At 24.2% G+C, this 18,217-nt stretch overlaps 1 protein-coding gene across 1 annotated transcript in view; it reads left to right on the plus strand.

Annotated features, from left to right (window-relative positions):
* Positions 1–18,217, plus strand: part of fz2 (frizzled 2) — a 103,621-nt gene that overhangs the window by 21,044 nt on the left and 64,360 nt on the right. The window contains exon 2 of the mRNA XM_075304020.1: positions 12,745–12,867. The gene's annotated coding sequence lies outside the window, so the exon portion shown is untranslated. The remainder of the gene's footprint in view (positions 1–12,744; positions 12,868–18,217) is intronic.

Consider the following 18,217-nt stretch of genomic DNA (forward strand, 5'->3'; position numbering starts at 1 on the left):
TAAATTTTCTCAAAATTTCATTTCTATAGAAAATTTTCTCAAAAATTTATTTCTATAGAAAATTTTGTCAAAATATCATTTCTATAAAAAAAATTTTGTGAAAATTTTATTTCTATAGAAATTTTTATCAAAATTTTATTTCTATAGAAAATTTTACCAAAATTATATTTCTATAGAAATTTTTATCAAAATTTTATTTCTATAGAATATTTTGTCAACATTTTATTTCTATAGTAAATTTTGTCAAATTTGTTTCTATAGAACATTTTTTAAAAAATTTATTTCTTTAGAATATTTTGTAAAAATTTTATTTCTATAGAAAATTTTCTCAAAATTTTATTTCTATAGAAACTTTTGTCAAAATTTGATTTATATAGAAAATTTTCTGAAAATTTTATTTCCAAGAAAATTTAATCAAAATTTTATGTCCATAGAAAATGTTGTCAAAATTTTATTTCCATAGAAAATTTAATCAAAATTTTATGTCTATAGAAAATGTTGTCAAAATTTTATTTCCATAAAAAATTTTCTAAAAATTTTATTTCTATAGAAAATTTTCTAAAAATTTTATTTCTGTAGCAAATTTTGTCAAAATTTTATTTCTATAGAAAATTTAATCAAAATGTTATGTCTATAGAAAATGTCAAAATTTTATTTCTATAAATAATTTTCTAAAAATTTTGTCACAATTTTATTTCTATAGAAACTTCTGTCAAAATTGTATATCTATCGAAAATTTTCTGCAAATTTTATTTCCATAGAAAATTTACTCAAAATTGTATGTCTATAGAAAATGTTGTCAAAATTTTATTTCTATAAAAAATTTTCTAAAAATTTTATTTCTATAGAAAATTTTCTAAAAATTTTATTTACGTTGCAAATTTTGTCAAAATTTTATTTCTATAAAAAATTTAATCAAAATTTTATGTCTATAGAAAATGTCAAAATTTTATTTCCATAAAAATTTTTCTAAAAATTTTGTCAAAATTTTATTTCTATAGAAAATTTTCTCAAAATTTTATTTCAAAATTTATTTTTTCTATAGAAAATTTTCTATAGAAAATTTTATTTCTATAGAAAATTTTATTTCTATAGAAAATTTTCTGAAAATGTTATTTGCATAGAAAATTTAATCAAAATTTTATTTTTATTAAAAACTTTCTCCAAATTATATTTCTATACAGAATTTTTTCAAAATTTTATTTCTATAGAACATTTTCTCAACATTTCATTTATATAGAAAATTTTATCAACATTTTATTTCTATAGAAAATTTTCTCAAAATTTTATTTCTATAGAAAATTTTTGCAAAATTTTATTTCTATAGAAAATGTTTGCAACATTTTATTTCTAGAGAAAATTTTATCAAAATTTTATTTCTATAGAAAATGTTGTCAACATTTTTTTCTATAGAAAATTTTGTCAAAATTTTATTTCTATACAAATTTTTATTTCTATATAAATTTTTTTCAAAATTGTTTTTTCTATAAAAAATTTTCTCAAAATTTTAATTCTATAGAAAATTTTCTCAAAATTTTACTACAAATAAATTCCTCACAAAAATCTCCAAAAAAATATTTGACAAGTTTTTATGAAAAGAGGAAATAGGAAAATCGGTAATAACTTTAAAAAATAAAAAAAGTCTGGAATTTGTATGCATATACGAAAAAATATCCCCAAAAATCTCCAATATTAGCAAAGGTCTCGACTTTGGAAATATCGACTTTTCCCAAATTTGTTTCGTTGGAAAGTCGAAATGTTGACATTTCCATATTTTAAAGAATTTATCGAAAATCGAAAAGTCAACCTTTTGATTTTCATTATATTCCCTTATTAAAAATACCGAAAATTTGTAACTAAGTAGAACTGAATAACTAAGACCGGATATAAAATTCAAAAAAAAAAAAAAAAAAAAAAAAAAAAAAAAAAAACGAACAATTCTCATTATGGTCCTTGGAATGAATGTTGATGAAGTATAAACATTTTGTTTGTTTTTAGGCCTAAAGCTTAAAAAACGTACTTAGCTTCGTCTTTATAACGTCTTTCTTTAAGGGCAACATTGTATTCAATATTTCTTTTTTGCCAATTTCATTGTTTGTTTATGTAGTGGCTTGTTTGTTGCATACAATTTCTGATTCTCTTTCTTCATCTTCCTGTAGCCTCTGATCTTAGTTGTTTGTTTTCTGAAAAAAAAAATTGTATATGATCTCCTACAAAACTGTTTAATTTATGAGTTTTTGACAACATGAAAATTTATTATTTATACTCCCTCTTCCCTCACCATATTCTAGATATTGAGCAAAGTACGAAATTATTCCCTATTTGTCCAAGCCTTAAGAAAAAAAAAACTAAAAATACCAACACCATTAGCCCAAAGGCCGATAAAATAATGAATATGTATGGAGAGGGTTTTTTCTTCTTGTGATTTTTTTTTGCACAAAGACCACCTAAAAATCATGAAATAAAATGAACAGAAATTTCGAAATTAAATACAAGAAGGCTGGGCTTTGGCTTCGTGGAGACCAGTCCCATAATGGTGAATTGCTTGTTAAATGTGCACATGATCATCGTTATTGATTCCTGGTTATTTCAGTGAAATCAAAAATGCCGAGAAATAAAAGAAACACGAAATAAAAGAATATAAAAAATACTATATTAATATTTTCTAAAAATTTTATTTCTATAGAAAATTTTGTTAAAATTTTACTTCTATAGAAAACTTTGGCAAACTTTTATTTCTATAGAAAATTTTAGCAAAATTTTATTTCTATACAAAATTTTGTAATATTTTATTTCTATAGAAAATTTTGTAATATTTTATTTCTATAGACAATTTTGTAATATTTTATTTCTATAGAAAAAAAAAATTGTCAAAATTTTATTTCTATAGAACATTTTGGCAAAATTTTATTTCTATAGTAAATATTGTCAAAATTTTATTTCTATAGAAAACTTTGTCAACATTTTCTTTCTACAGAAAATTTTGTACAAATTTTATGTCTATAGAACATTTTGTCAAAATTGTCAAAATTTTATTTTTATAGAAAATTTTGTTAAAATTTTATTTCTATAGTAAATTTTGTCAAAATTTTATTTCTATAGAACATTTTTTCAACATTTTATTTCTATAGAAAATTTTGTTAAAATTTTATTTCTTTACAAAATTTTGACAAAATTTTATTTCTAAGAAAATTTAGTCAATATTTTATTTCTATAGTAAATATTGTCAAAATTTTATTTCTATAGTAAATTTTGTCAAAATTTTATTTCTATAGAAAATTTTTCAACATTTTATTTCTATAGAAAATTTTGTCAAAATTTTATTTCTATAGAAAGTTTTGGCAAAATTTTATTTCTATAGAAAATTTTGTCGAAATTTTATTTCTATAGAAAATTTTGTCAAAATTTTATTTCTATAGAACATTTTGGCAAAATTTTATTTCTATAGTAAATATTGTCAAAATTTTATTTCTATAGAAAATTTTGTCAACATTTTATTTCTACAGAAAATTTTGTAATAATTTTATGTCTATAGAACATTTTGTCAAAATTTTATTTCTATAGAAAATTTTGTTAAATTTTTATTTCTATAGTAAATTTTGTCAAAATTTTATTTCTATAGAAAATTTTGTCAAAATTTTATTTCTATAGAAAATTTTGTTAAAATTTTATTTCTTTAGAAAATTTTGGCAAAATTTTATTTCTAAGAAAATTTAGTCAATATTTTATTTCTATAGTAAATATTGTCAAAATTTTATTTCTATAGAAAATTTTGTCAAAATTTTATTTCTATAGTAAATTTTGTCAAAATGTTATTTCTATAGAAAATTTTTTCAACATTTTAGTTCTATCGAAAATTTTGTCAAAATTTTATTTCTATAGAAAATTTTGGCAAAATTTTATTTCTATAGAAAATTTTGGCAAAATTTTATTTCTATAGAAAATTTTGGCAAAATTTTATTTCTATAGAACATTTTGTCAAAATTTTATTTCTATAGAAAATTTTGTCAAAATTTTATTTCTATAGACAATTTTGGCAAAATTTTATTTCTAAGAAAATTTAGTCAATATTTTATTTCTATAGTAAATATTGTCGAAATTTTATTTCTATAGAAAAAAATTGTCAAAATTTTATTTCTATAGAAAAAAATTGTCAAAATTTTATTTCTATAGTAAATATTGTCAAAATTTTATTTCTATAGAACATTTTGTCAAAATTTTATTTATATAGAAAATTTCACCAAAATTTTATTTTTAAGAAAATTTTGTAAAAATTTTATTTCTATAGAAAATTGTGTCAAAATTTTATTTCCATAGAACATTTTGTCAAAATTTTATTTCTTTAGAAAATTTTGGCAAAATTGTATTTTCAAGAAAATTTAGTCAATATTTTATTTCTATAGTAAATATTGTCAAAATTTTATTTCTATAGAAAATTTTGTCAAAATTTTATTTCTATAGTAAATTTTGTTAAAATTTTATTTCTATAGTAAATTTTGTCAAAATTTTATTTCTATAGGAAATTTTTTCAACATTTGATTTCTATAGAAAATTTTGTCAAAATTTTATTTCTATAGTAAATTTTGTCAAAATTTTATTTCTATAGAAAATGTTTTCAACATTTTATTTCTATAGAAAATTTTGTCAAAATTTTATTTCTATAGAAAATTTTGGCAAAATTTTATTTCTATAGAAAATTTTGGCAAAATTTTATTTCTATAGAAAATTTTGGCAAAATTTTATTTCTATAGAAAATTTTGGCAAAATTTTATTTCTATAGAACATTTTGTCAAAATTTTATTTCTATAGAAAATTTTGTCAAAATTTTATTTCTATAGAAAAAAATTGTCAAAATTTTATTTCTATAGTAAATATTGTCAAAATTTTATTTCTATAGAAAATTTGAGCAAAATTTTATTTCTATAGAAAATTTTGTCAAAATTTTATTTCTATAGAACATTTTGTCGAAATTTTATTTATATAGAAAATTTTATTTTTAAGAAAATTTTGTAAAAATTTTATTTCTATAGAAAATTGTGTCAAAATTTTATTTCTATAGAACATTTTGTCAAAATTTTATTTCTATAGAAAATTTTTTCAACATTTTATTTCTATAGAAAATTTTGTTAAAATTTTATTTCTGTTGATTTGTTTATTCAAAATTTTGACAAGATTGTCTAAATTTTGTCAAAATTTTATTTCAAAAAAAATTTTTTTCAAAATTTTTTAAAAATTTTATTTCTATAGAAAATTTTGTCAAACTTTATATTTCTATAGAAAATTTAATTTCAAAAGAAAAATTTTGTCAAAATGTTATTTCTTAACAATTAGAATTTTATTTCTTTAGAATTTTATTCCTTATATTGGAAAATTGTCTTCACTTAGCATTCGTCTATCCTTCGTCCATATTGGTAAGCTACAATGCTCTAAAGCAATGAGACAAAGAAGCTACAAGATTCTTTATTTGATTGTCGATTGTTAAGTTGATTATTTTATATTCCCCATTCCCCTCTTCAACAACAAAAAGAAATTGCCTTGCTAGTTCCCTGGTCTACTGTATCTGTTTTTTGTCTCGTTTCTTTGGGGCTTAATTTAAATTAATGCTTGTGTTTCATGCTGCTCTGTACTGCTACGAGATATTACTGTCGGGTTGACTGACTATTCCATCCTTGGCAGTTTTTGGCAGTGAGAATGGTGGTGTTCTTTTCGTTGTATTTTAAAGATTTTTATTTAGTGATATATTTTATTTTCAAGGGATTTTGGTTATTCATGTTTTACTGATGTTCTGTTGCTGCAATGCGAAGTGTAGATGAAGAAGATGATTTCTCTATATGGGCCTCTATGTGTTGGAGTTCTGTTCGTTTTTTTTTTTTTTGCGTTTTTAATTAGGTTGACAATTTTAGTTGTCGTTTCTTTCAATTTTATTTATTTTTTTTTTAATTTTATTCGGGAATTCTTGTATTCGAATTTAATTTTTTTGTGCCAGGGCAATGGGTAGATTTTCATATGATAGCAGTCTGTTTGGAGTTTTATATTTGGATTTGTTTTTTTTTTTTTTTTTTTTTTGGGCATTGAAGTTGTTCGTCTTGCCCTCATCTTAATCGGAATGATGTTCCTTTAAAGTTTTGTGGTCCTAAGGGGTTAAATACTTTTGAAAGATTGATATCTCTCAAGTTCATTAGTCAATTATTTTGTGTGGTTATATAGCTAAGCTACTACCAAAGGCATTCAGGGGTTTTAACTGTGAATCATTAAGGTTTGTTTTTTAAAGGGAAAGATGCTAAATGCAAAAACGAAAAGACTTGCAAGGATAGCAATACTTCTGTAGTGAAAAAAAAAAATAAATAACTACAACCACAAGGCAGAGAATAGCACTGGAACCTGGTGATAAATCATGGCCTAGGTAAAGTAAATGAGGCTGATGTTGGGTACACACAAAAGTCAACTAGGCAAAATCCTTGTAATAGCACATTACACCCCAAAACCCCTGGAAAAAGAATCATCGTCAAAAAGTATTGTTTTTTTATAGGGAAATTGAACATCCCAACAAAAAAAAACGTCGTCAAATTCATGGAAAGTAAAGAAAAAAATTTTGCCAAAATTTTCTATAGAAATAAAATTTTGACAAAACTTTCTATAGAAATAAAATTTTGACTAAATTTTCTATAAAAACAAATTTTTGACAAAATTTTCTATAGAAATAAAATTTTTGAGAAAATTTTCTATAGAAATAAAATTTTGAGAAAATTTTCTATAGAAATAAAATTTTGACAAAATTTTCCATAGAAATAAAAATTTGACAAAATTTTCTATAGAAATAAAATTTTTGAGAAAATTTTCTATAGAAATAAAATTTGGAGAAAAATTTTCTATAGAAATATATTTTAAGAAAATTTCTGTAGAAAGAAAATTTTGCCAAAATTTTCTGTAGAATTAAAATCTTAACAAAACTTTCTATAGAAATAAAATTTTGATAAAATTTTCTATAGAAATAAAATTTTGATAAAATATTCTATAGAAATAAAATTTTGACAAAATTTTCCATAGAAATAAAATTTTGTAAAAATTTTCTATAGAAATAAAATTTTGACAAAAGTTTCTGTAGAAATAAAGTTTTAACAAAATTTTCTATAGAAATAAAATTTTCACAAAATTTTCTATAGAAATATAATTTTGACTAAATTTTCTATAGAAATAAAATTTTGACAAAAGTTTCTGTAGAAATAAAGTTGTAACAAAATTTTCTATAGAAATAACATTTTGACAAAATTTTCTATAGAAATAAAATTTTGACAAAATTTTCTATAGAAATAAAATTTTTGAGAAAATTTTCTATAGAAATAAAATTTGGAGAAAATTTTCTATAGAAATAAATTTTAAGAAAATTTTCTATAGGAATAAATTTTAAGAAAATTTCTGTAGAAACAAAATTTTGCCAAAATTTTCTGTAGAATTAAAATTTTAACAAAACTTTCTATAGAAATAAAATTTTGATCAAATTTTCTATAGAAATAAAATTTTGATAAAATTCTCTATAGAAATAACATTTTGACAAAATTTTGGATAGAAATAAAATTTTGACAATATTTTCCATAGAAATAAAATTTTTCCAAAATTTTCTATAGAAATAAAATTTTAACAAAATTTTCTATAGCAATTAAATTTTGCCAAAATTTTCTGTAGAAATAAAATTTTTTTCAAAACTTTCTGTAGAAATAAAATTTTTTACAAAATTTTCTTTTCCACCTCCTCCTCCTACAAAAAAACTAAACAACCTGTTTAACTCTTTCTTAACTTTGGCTGTGGTGGATTTTTCCGGCTCTTCAGGGGAGCTATCTGAAAACAAAACAAACAGCCGCATAAAAATCATTTAGTTTTATTAAATTCCATGGAATATGAATTCGGTCACCCATGGTTGGCTCCCAATACGAAAAAAAACACAGCTTCATAGCAATAACTCAAAAAAAATCCAAAACCCTCAAATGAAATAAATATTTGTGAACAAACATAAAAATGACTAATTAAGCACCCGCAGATGGTTTTCAAATTAATTTGAAGATAATTTATGATCGTCTCCATATATACGTTCCTCTTAAAAAGATGAACAACAACGACAGCAACCAACGACCATAAATTAGAAATGCATTCCTGTTGTCTCCCTTTGTATCTCATCTTCATCAAGATATTCATCCTTGGAGAGAAAAAATACAATAAATAACAAAACAAAAGGATTTCCTGGGGTTTAAATAATGTCCCAAAGTATTTTGTCATGCAATGGAAGGGGTATGCAATATTGGGATGGTAGAGGGGGGAACGAAACAAATGTGTTTTTTTTTTTTTGAAGATTTTGTGACATCTATTTCAAAGCCCATTATAATTTGGAGGCTTGTGTTGTGTTATCTCCATTAGATAACCAGGACCCACTAAGATAACATAGATAAATAATGTGGACTCACTAAGGATCGACCATACACATTTTTGACTATATTACTTTTCTTTCTTTTATTATGACTTATTATTTATTTAAAAAATTCGACTGCCTCTCTTTCTCATTTAATTTTCTTTATTGATAATTCACAATGTGAAAACCTTGCCTATATCAAGACAGTCCTAATTCAATTAATTTTTTAATTGATACTATCATTTCTATGATTGAAGACATTTCAATTAAAAAATTAATTGGATCAATTAATTTCGTGATTGAATCAGAAAAAAAATTTTTTGTGTGTAATATTTGATACTTTTTTTTACATTTTATTTAAATATTATTATAAAAAATTATACACAAAAATCATTGCTTCCCTCAAAGAAGACTGTCTCTCTTTCTCATTTAATTTGATCAATGTAGAGTCCATAATGTGAGAAACTTGCCTACATGAAAAGAGACCTAATACTGTTACTCGTAGATAACAGAGACTTTGTCTCTTTCTTCGGAGAGTGTGTTACTCTCTTTTCATTGAGTGATATTCACATATATTAGTGGAAGATGCCAAGGAGACCTGGTCAATATTAAGCTTTACTCACAATACACTAGGGGAGAGCAGTATTGCCAACGACTGAGAAAAACAGCTAGATCAATATATATAGCAGAAAATAGCTACATTTTGTAGTTTTTTTTACAAATTTAGCTAAATTAGTAAGAACAAGTAAGGAAAGTCTAAAGTCGGGCGGGGCCGACTATATTATACCCTGCACCACTTTGTAGATCTAAATTTTCGATACCATATCACATCCGTCAAATGGGTTGGGGGCTATATATAAAGGTTTGTTTGTGACTTCTACAAATCTATAGACTCAAAATTTAAGTCGGCTAATGCACTAGGGTGGAACACAATATTAGTAAAAAAATATGTGAAACATTTAAATCTGAAGCAATTTTAAGGAAACTTCGCAAAACTTTATTTATGATTTATCGCTCGACATATATGTATTAGAAGTTTAGGAATATTAGAGTCATTTTTACAACTTTTGGACTAAGCAGTGGCGATTTTACAAGGAAAATGTTGGTATTTTGACCATTTTTGTCGAAATCAGAAAAACATATATATGGGAGCTATATCTAAATCTGAACCGATTTCAACCAAATTTGGCACGCATAGCAACAATGCTAATCCTACTCTCTGTGCAAAATTTCAACTAAATCGGAGTTAAACATTGGCCTCTGTGGTCATATGAGTGTAAATCGGGGGAAAACTATATATGGGAGATATATCCAAATCTGAACCGATTTCAACCAAATTTGGCACGCATAGTTACAATGCTAATTCTACTCCCTGTGCAAAATTTCAACTAAATCCGTGTTAAAAATTGGCCTCTGTGGTCATATGAGTGTAAATCGGGCGAAAGCTATATATGGGAGGTATATCTAAATCTGAACCGATTTCAACCAAATTTGGCACGCATGGCTACAATGCTAATTCTACTCGCTGTGCAAATTTTCACCTAATTCGGAGTTAAAAATTGGCCTCTGTGGTCATATGAGTGTAAATCGGGCGAAAGCTATATATGGGAGATTGGCCTCTGTGGTCATATGAGTGTAAATCGGGCGAAAGCTATATATGGGAGATATATCCAAATCTGAACCGATTTCAACCAAATTTGGCACGCATAGCTACAATGCTAATTCTACTCTCTATGCAAAATTTCAACTAAATCGGAGCAAAAAATTGGCCTCTGTGGGCAAATGAGTGTAAATCGGGAGAAAGCTATATATGGGAGGTATATCCAAATCTGAACCGATTTTGCTGATATTTTGCAAGTTTTTCGAGACTCATAAAATATTTGGATGTACGGAATTTGAGGAAGATCGGTTGATATACACGCCAATTATGACCAGATCGGTGAAAAATATATATGGCAGCTATATCTAAATCTGAACCGATTTTTTCCAAAATCAATAGGGATCGTCTTTGAGCCGAAACAGGACCCTATACCAAATTTTAGGACAATCGGACTAAAACTGCGAGCTGTACTTTGCACACAAAAATACATCAACAGACAGACAGACAGACAGACAGACAGACAGACGGACAGACAGACGGACAGACAGACAGACGGACATCGCTAAATCGACTCAGAATTTAATTCTAAGCCGATCCGTATACTAAAAGGTTGGTCTATGATTACTCCTTCTTGGCGTTACATACAAATGCACAAACTTATTATACCCTGTACCACAGTAGTGGTGAAGGGTATAAAAATTAGCTAAAAGAAATTTTGTTCACTTTCGAATAAAACTTGATTTAAATAAATTGTGTAAAAAAATATTGAGAAAAACTAGCTAAATGAAATTTAGTTAATTTTTATTAAATTTTTCCTCACTACTTGCAAACACATATTTAGTAATAATAGTTCTTTTTTTCTATACTCTATCGATCATATTGTATTAAGTCCGAATAAAAAAATCCCTACGTATTTTCACCTAGACTTTCTCCTCCCATATCCAACAAGGCAGCTTATATTTTATTTACAAAACTCTTCTAGTCATTTTTGTTTGTTTGTTTGTTTTTTTATATACACTTGAACTAAGTTCTCTTGCCAATTCCTTGGTCACTCATTAACTCCTTAGCCAAAGAGTATGTCATCCTTTAAAGAGAAGAAGAGAAACAGGTTCTATATTTTACCTTTCGCTTACAAACATAAACCTTATCTTAAATACTTTATTATGGCCATTTATAGATATTTATTTATGTCGCTTCCAACCCATTGCCCCTTGTGTACAAAACGACATTTTAAAAGTTTGTAAACGAGGCCTAAAACAGAATGAACGACGACCATAAATGCTTTTATGAATTTTGATTAATTTTTTGTGCTGATGAAATTTATTCTCTGTAGTGTAATGGTGTTTGGTTGTGTTTTTGTTGTTGTCAGATTTGCTTGGTTACCGATGTATGTTATTGTCTCGGCTCCTACCCGCTCCCACTGGGACCCCTTTTTGGTAAACTGCAGGTTTTCTCAGGTATGGCTATTATCGTTGCCTGGTGCTGCTGATTGTAATTCATCAATCATCACAACCATCACAAGACCAGTTATGGATGATTTATTTTTGGGACGTTTGTTACCAGACGATTTATACATACCCAAAGAGAAGAGAAATAAGGGGGAGTTGAGAACGAGAGAGAGAGAGTGGTGATAAATTGGAAAGAGGGAATCATATAGGCAATGTAAAGGTTAGAAGACTTGTTTGTTTTTCCTTTCTCTAGAAAAACAAATAAGATATGTAGAGTTTAATTTAAATTAAAATTAAATTAATTTAAAAGTAAATTTAATTTAAATTAATTTAAAATTAAATTAATTTAAAAATAAATTAAATTAATTTAAAAATAAATTAAATTAATTTAAAAATAAATTAAATTAATTTAAAAATAAATTTAATTTAATTATATTAAATTAATTTATATTAAACTAAATCAATTTAAAATTAAATTAATTTAAAATCAAATTAAATTAAATTTAATTAAAGAAAAATAAAAAATTTAAATAAATTAAATAAATTAAAGGATTTAAAGATGCTTCGAATCTTTTATTTGATAGTTTTTTTTGGTCGGAGTGGAGTGTGTTATTGTTCTTCCCCATCCTTTGATTTTCTCATGCACCATCATATGCTTGCCAATGCCTTTTTAAAACACTTCATTTAGCTTCTACACTTATCCCTGGATTTTTATAAAAAACATATATCAATTTTTTTTACAACTCCCTCTGTTTTTTTTTTTTTTTTTTTGAAATATAAACAAATCATTAACTTTTCCAGTTCATCAACATTGTTTATCTTTAAGAACTTGGCATAGGATTTATTACAAATTTATAAACAATTTATGTTTATCTTTAGAAAACAGATTGTGTAGGGGTGTTGTGTTCATTTATTTATTTATTTTTTTTTGCAGATTCGTTCATTGTTTAAGACTACAATATTGTTTCATTAATTTCTTGTTAAATCTTCAGTTAATTACTTGTCTTGTTGACATTGTCATTATTTCAGTACACTTTATTAATTAAAAGTTGAATGAGCGGGACAAAAACAACACAACAGTGTGTCTGTGTATAATTTAAATATTTATTCGTTATTATAGTTTTTTTTTTGTTTTCTTTTAACTGTTAATTAAATTTTCTTTGCTCCAACTGTTAGGGTTTTTTTTATATATATCACATATAGTGTATTGTTGTTCAACGATAAATATTTATTAAATGAATAGCTGCTTTCTGGTTGTTCAAATATTAATAAAGTTTTTTTTATTGTATTTACAGGTCTCTATAAATCAACGGATGTACATTTGCCTACAGTGTTGGTGATTAAATTAGAAACCCTTCACTGATATAGTGTGGTTCTCTAAAAAGCTATTGCATCTTTTTAAAAAAATGGAAAAATTGGTAAGTTTTCAAGAAAAAAAATTTTTTCTTTGGATAAAACACAGTTGCTAGGGATTTTTTTTATAGGAAAATCATAAATGCTTCATTTTTGTAGTAAATAGTACTCAGAAAAAATTCCGGTTTTTTATTAGTATTAACAATTTTAACTATAGTTTAGTTAAACATTTTTACAAATATTCCGTTCAATTTTATAACAAAATTCAAATTTGTTATTTAACATACTCTCCATATACCACAATGGAACTATTTGTACATAATTTAGTACATCAATTTAAGAACAGGCTTTGTTATTTTCCCGAACATTATTTGTTTATTTTAAATATTCATAAAATACGCATATAAATTGATCGAAATTTATTTATAACCAAATTTGTTCTGAATTTATTGATTCCCTATATGCCAAAATGTAACTATTTGGTACATACAATTTCGTACATAAATTAATGAACGGTCGTTATTATAATCCCAAATATTATTTTTCTATGTTTATATTCATAAAATAAGCATATGAATCGATCAACTGTTATTTATAACCAAATTCTAAATCGTATTTTAATTTGTTGTTTGACATGAACATCAAAAAAAAACCCCTGAAGAAAGAAAAAAGCATAAACGTTTTAGGCAATAAATTTTTAAACAATAGACTAAGAAACCACAAAAAAGACCAAAGACTAACTACTATGATGGCAACGGGTATAAATAAAAAATGTACCTCAGCCACAACCATAGAGGAAAATTTATTTAAAATTTCAAACACATTCTATTAACAAGTGTCAACACGTTTAGCTTTGTTTACCTTATGGTAAAAAGAAATAACGAAATAAAACCACAATTTGGATTTTTCTAACACCTCCACCACCAGCACCTGAAGCAGCGGGCGTTTGCTTCTACCTATATAGCTTTAGCATGTAGTCAGTCATCGGAACGCTGATGTTTCAAAACGCCTATCACTTCAACAACTCTGCCTCAGCAGTTGGTGTCTCAATCGCCAACATTGTAAATCAACTTAAACATCCTCTGCTTGGCCCCATATCCCCTGCTTTACTCCTCAAAACAACAAAAAGCAAAAATATCTTAGATTTAAACGTGCATTTAATTATAAATTCTTATCATAACAATCTGACAAATCCATAATCGATGTATAAGCTATAGATACGAAAGGAAAACTAACCTGTCAGCTAGACAGCCAACAATGTCTTGGTCACACAGTGTTGCCAGTATTAGGGATTTTCCCCAAACTGGGTATATTTTTTGGTATGGATGGGGACGAAATTGTGCCAACATCTTATTCCTATAGAAAATTTTGCCAATTTTTTTTCTATAGAAAATTTTGTCAAAATTTTATTTCTATAGAAAATTTTGTCAAAACCTTATTTCTATCGAAAATTTTATCAAAATTTTATTTCTATAAGAAATTTTGTCAAAATTTTATTTTTAAGAAAATTTTGTCAAAATTTTATTCTTATAAAAATTTTTGTCAAAATTTTATTTTATAGAAAATTTTGTCAAAATTTTATTTCTATAGAAAATTTTGTCAAAATTGTATTTTTATAGAAAATTTTGTCAAAATTTTATTCTTATAGAAATTTTTGTCAAAATTGTATTTCTATAGAAAATTTTGTCAAAATTTTATTTCTATAGAAAATGTTGTCAAAATTTTATTTTATAGAAAATTTTGTCAAAATTTTATTTCTATAGAAAATTTTGTCAAAATTTTTTTTCTATAGAAAATTTTGTAAATTTTATTCTATAGAAAATTTTGTCTAAATTTTATTTCTATAGAAAATTTTGTCAAAATTTTATTTCCATCGAAAATTTTGTCAAAATTTTATTTCTATCGAAAATTTTGTCAAAATTTTATTTCTATATAAAATTTTGCTATTTTTTTTTTCTATAGAAAATTTTGTAAATTAATTAAATTAAATTTTTATTAATTAAAATTTTAATTGAGTTTTAAAAAATATTCAATTAAAAATTTAATTGAATCAACAAATTTTTTAATTGAAGCAAAAATCAATCACAAAAATTAATAGTATCAATTAATTTTTTAATTGACCTTCAATTAATTTTTTAATTAACCTTCAATTAATTTCTTAATTGATATTATCATTTCTGTGATTGAAGACATTACAATTAAAAAATTAATTGGATCAATTAATTTCGTGATTAAATCAGAAAAATTTTTTTTGTGTGTATAGAAAATTTTGCCAAAATTTTATTTCTATAGAAAATTTTGTCAAAATATTATTTATAAAGAAAATTTTGTCAAATATTTATTTCTGTAGAAAATTTTGTCAAAATTTTATTTCTATTGAAAATTTTGTCAAAATTTTATTTCTATAGAACACTAGATCAACATTTTATTTCTATAGAAAATTTTATCAAAAATTTATTTCTATAGAAAATTTTGTCAAAATTTTATTTCTAAAGAGAATTTTGCCTAAATTTTATTTCTATAAAAAATTTTGTCAAAATTTTATTTCTATAGAAAATTTTGTCAAAATTTTATTTCTATAGAAAATTTTATCAAAATTTTATTTCTATAGAAAATTTTGTCAAAATTTTATTTCTATAGGTTATCAGGCTTACTTTTCAGTCCACATTCAGTCCATTGTGATACCACATTGGTGAACTTCTCCCTTATCACTTTTTATATTTATATAGAAAATTTTGTCAAAATTTTATTTCTATAGAAAATTTTTCTCAAAAATTTTTTTCTATAGAAAATTTTGTCAAAATTTTATTTCTATAGAAAATTTTTCTCAAAAATTTTTTTCTATAGAAAATTTTGTCAAAATTTTATTTCTATAGGAAATTTTGTCAAAATTTTATTTCTATAGAAAATTTTGTCATCATTTTATTTCTACAGAAAATTTTGTCAACATTTCATTTCTATAGAACATTTGATCAAAATTTTATTTCTATAGAAAATTTTATCAAAATTTTATTTCTATAGAAAATGTTGTAAATTTTTTTTCTATATAGAAAATTTGGGGACAATAGTCAGAAAAATACTGGCAACACTGTGGTCAAACGTAACTTAAAAAAAAGGTTGCCTATTTTGCGTTTATTGTAACTCAATCGGTAAATCTTGGTCTTGACCATGTTGATGAAATTATAAAATAAACTAAATTATAAAAATTACATAGCATGTCTTTGTGTTCCTCTGACCTATGTATACTTCCAATTTCCAAGAAAATCTAAGACAAAAGAGCCGAAAAACTAAAGGCGCCCATATTAAGAGTTCATATTTCACCATCAAGAAAACCATATTCAAATTTCTGTCAATCATACGAATTTCATAAACTAACGGAAGGGATTTTTGTTTTTCCAAAACATGCATAAATTTTGTTATAAAGAAAACATTGGAATGAAAAAGGTGGGGGGCGCAAAACCTAAAATAGAATATTCATTCAATTTCTAGAGAAATTATGTAAATTGCTTAAGGAAAGCCCCCTGATTGAGTGGTGCTACCAATGTTTGAATTATGTAAATGGTCCTCGGTGTTGGATATTTCAATATTAGATCCTAAATTCGAAATACTTTGATGAATAGCGCTATCTATATAATACAGAAGAAAAACACTATAACCGTTTATAAACTGTCAACAGTTGTCATTAGGTATTTTGATTTTGTCAAACAAACAAAAAATCAACAACATCGAAAAATAGGGCCAAAACCATTATTGAGCCTCCATAATCATATCCGCAATTGTAGAAATATTTTAATACAGAATCTATTCCATATATAATATTCGAAAGTTACATTTCCTTCATATATTAGGCTTTGATCTCATGCGCCTAGAAACACTTTTTTGTAAACGTAAAAATCCCATTTTTCCTTTTGCCTTACTTATTTTATTAAGGCGATTTGTTGTATGTCGGACACAAATATAATAAAACATAACAGTTTTTTTTTAGCAGCAGCATATTAAAATATGCAAAACTAGGTTCTAAGACATATTCGTTTTAAAGAAATTTAAAATTTTATACACGATTTTCAATTATTGACATCCATGTTGGACGTCTTTTCTGGTTAAAATGACCTATAAACATTTACATAAACATTTACATTTGACGTTAATTGCCTGTTTCGGTATCAGGCTGACATGAAAAATAATAATTAAAAAAATTGAGAAAATGTTGTTTTTTTTTTCTACTTGTAGACCAAATCTTCCCTATTTATCTTTTAATTTTCTTCTATTATTATTGACCTTTCTCTATCTAACGTTGGGCGCCAATTTATTTATGACAAACAAATAAGAAAATTTATTTCAATATTAGAATAAATCTTCCCCATGCTTTCTTTTCAATGACCATTAAAAAAATTTTTAAATATAAAACTACTTATAAAAGCGAAAAAAGAAGAAAAATATAAAACTGCGTTGGGAGCCATTTTATTCTTATAATTAAAAAAATTGAGAACATATTTTTTTGTCTACTTGTAGACCAGTTTATTAATTTGTTCTCTTATTTTTGACAAAAAAAAAATACTTAGAATTTTTCTATGTAACGTGTTTTTAAAACAAAAATACGTTAGGTGCCAATTTATTCTTATAATAAAAAAAATTAAGAAAAAATTATTTTAATATTAGAATAAATCTTCCTCATTTTTTCTTTTCAATGACCATTAAAAAAGAAAAAAATATAAAACTACGTTGGGCGCCAATTTATTCTTATAATAAAAAAAATTAGAAAATGTTTTTTTTTTTATTGTAGATCAAATCTTTTCCTATTTCTCCTTTAATTTTATTCTATTATATTTGACAAAAAAAAAACTTTTTTAGGTTTCTCAATACAATTTTTTACCAAGAATACGTTAGGCGCCAATTTTTTCTATTGGTGAAAAAAAACTAAGAATTTTTTTTTTTTTAAATAAATCTTCCTTCATTTTTATTTTCAATGACCATAAAAAACGAAAAAATATGAAACTACGTTGGGCGCCACTACTTTTTTAGGTTTCTCAATAAAATTTTTTTACCAAGAATACGTTAGGCGCCATTTTTTTCTAATGGTGAAAAAAATAAGAAATTGTTTTTTTTTTTTTTTTTTAATAAATCTTCCTTCATTTTTATTTTCAATGACCATAAAAAAAGAAAAAATATAAAACTACGTTGGGCGCCAATTTATTCTTATGTTAAATAAAATTGAGAAAATTTTGTTTTTTTATTAACACAAATAATAGAAGAAAATTAAAGGAGAAATAGGGGAAGATTTGGTCTACAATTAAACAAAAAAAATATGTTTAATTTTTTTATTATAAGAATAAATTGGCGCCCAACGTAGTTTCATAATTTCTCTTTTTTTAGTGGCTACTAGAAAGAAAGCTAGGTGAAGATTTGGTTTAAAAC

The sequence above is a fragment of the Haematobia irritans genome, chromosome 4 (genome assembly GCF_050003625.1).
Source record: "Haematobia irritans isolate KBUSLIRL chromosome 4, ASM5000362v1, whole genome shotgun sequence".
NCBI classification, from domain to species: Eukaryota; Metazoa; Arthropoda; class Insecta; order Diptera; family Muscidae; genus Haematobia; species Haematobia irritans.